Here is a 2,526-nt window from a genome sequence, read left to right as displayed (position 1 = left end):
TTCTACTGTATTTGTGTGAAAGTTCTTCGCTCATCCTTTTTTAATACAACATAGTAATTTAAGTTTCAGCACGAGTTGCCACAATTTTATGACCAGTATAGTTGGGTGAGTGATAAGAAGTCCGAAAGTAACGCTGTGGCTATGAGAGACACTGTAGTGGAAGGACCTCAGATTAGTTTTGACCACCTGCAGTACTTCTTGCTTTTCTCATCACAAATATACATATTGTGCACCTGAACGAGGTAACGAACGAGAAAACTAGACCCAAGCTTAGCACCACTAGCTCTCTGAGTATGTAATAGCGTACTTAGATTGCGACGCCTCGACAGCGACGCGTGCATCGCAGGCGACTTTGCTCTCTCTCATTCATCAGTGTGGCACCTACATATATTATATAGCCTGTGCATGTGTAATTTCATGCATTCTGTGACGCGCTCACATGCGCGCAACGCAACTTGAGCTTGTGGGTGAAGTCTACCTGTAACGCTATGAGGAAACGAGTGGCCAGTGGAGGGATCGGACCTCTTTGCCTCCCGGCACAGCTGCCCAGTGCTCCGACCATGAGGCCACGATTGCACGCGTGCTTCTCTCGTGCCACAGCCGCCGTTTAAAACATCTGGTGCTGGTGCTGCATGCCAGTTTCTTCCATTCTTCTCTTGTGAAAACTAACGCCGTGAGACGCTGTGTCAGAGTGCCCTGGCTTCGACGTTGGCCCACGTTTTTGAGACTGCAGGATTACGGGTGTAGTCCACCCGTAATTTGCCATTGCATACAAGAATCGTCATTTTCAGCCAAAGGCACGAAGTATTGAAAGCTATGACAAGGCTTAGCATTGCACACGAAGACGGCTCAGGGTGCTGGTTTGACGAGCAGCGTCGGCAGCGCTGTTGCAGCCGTCAGACCTCGATGGTGCACGAGATGAGGCCGAAGAAAAACTGCTGATGTTTGTCGGCATCCAAAAGAAACGGTTCAATTTAGCTTGACGTCTGCTGTTTGTTCTGCTCAAACCAGTGTGTGCACCTCGGCGTGGTTTTGCACACATGTAGGTGCTCAGCAGCAACAATAATGTGTGGGTGCACAACTTTCATTCCAGCAGTGGAAGCCAGAACGCTGCCTTGGCTCTGGCACAGCACACCTGCGTTCGTGACTCAACCGCACATAGTTTATTTGCTCCTTTTTTCATTCATTCTGTCCTTTTGCCATGTTGAATTCAAGCGTCGGTATGATTGCTTGAACTGTATGCTTGTATGAATGTACTTGTATGCTCCCACCCTGCTAAGATCTTGTAAAATATCGCAATATCTATAAATAAAATTTAAAAAATAAAAGGTCGACTGAGTGAACCATGACAGTCAATCCACTTCACTTCGATTTTGTAGCAAAATGTACTGCGCGTTTCTAGAGGCATTCTGATCATCCACGCACGGGGCGAATGCACTATTGATAGAAGGACAGCACGACGGTTCCAAAAGCAACGGCACAAATGCACGTCGAGTATCCACGTACTGTAATTGTCATGGAAATAAAAAAAGAATTTTCAGTTTAATTTTCCACAATTGCCATTGCAGTAAAAAGACTTCCAGTGCGATGTTTCATAATTATATTGAAGCCTTCTATCATGAACTCAGGGTAGGCCTACTCTGAGCAAGCGGCAACCTGTGGAGTTTTTCTTAATTTCAGAGAGAACCACCGGTTTGCAGCAGTATGGCTGCATAAGTCTTGTAGCTAGGTTGCTGAGACTTATTTCTCAGCAGGTTAGTTTTAGCTTTTGTTCATTAACGTTTTACCTAGAATATTCCTTGTAAAGCATTATAATCACTTACAGTGTCGTTGGACCAGAAAATCTTATGAGCGTTTTTGCATTAAGCCATATCACAGTGTGGCCAGCAATCAATACGCGACCCCCGTACCTAGCAGCACTATGCCATAGTCACTGAGCTACTGTATTGGTATATGACCAATGTAGTCAATGCAAGTAGCCAAAATACAGCCTAACCTTGTAACAAAGTGACGGCCGGCATGAAAATACCATCGTTATGTTGGATGTTCATTATAAACGTGTATGTACGTGTTACATGCTGTAGGCGATAAACATTCTTTATCTACTTTGCTTACGTTGATGGCTTGCATCATGCCTGCACAGCCCAAGAACAGCTGGAAGGCTGATTGAAAGATGAAGGCTGGCATTATTTCCTTTAAGTTTGTGTTGCAACTGTAGAGGCTTGTCCATCTCATAATTTGCAGCTTTCTTATTAAAGAAATGCTCATTTTAAACATCTTTTTTACTATATTGCAATTTCATTCAGAAGTTCCTTTATTCTCTGTTCTTTTTTTATTCTCTAGTCATCCAAGATATCACTTGTTCTCTTACTTCTTTATGACTTGGCCGTATACCTTTTACATTCAGCATATCATGTCATAGTAAGCTCTGAACTTATTTGTGTGTGTGAAGAAATGCTTCCTAGCTTAAATGTTCTGCATACGTAAATGTTCATGCTAAATTTTCCTGCATTTTATTTTTAGCTG

The sequence above is a fragment of the Dermacentor albipictus genome, chromosome 10 (genome assembly GCF_038994185.2).
Source record: "Dermacentor albipictus isolate Rhodes 1998 colony chromosome 10, USDA_Dalb.pri_finalv2, whole genome shotgun sequence".
In the NCBI taxonomy this organism is placed as follows: domain Eukaryota; kingdom Metazoa; phylum Arthropoda; class Arachnida; order Ixodida; family Ixodidae; genus Dermacentor; species Dermacentor albipictus.
The sequence above is the reverse complement of the archived record's forward strand: the minus strand, read 5'-3'. Positions refer to the sequence as shown.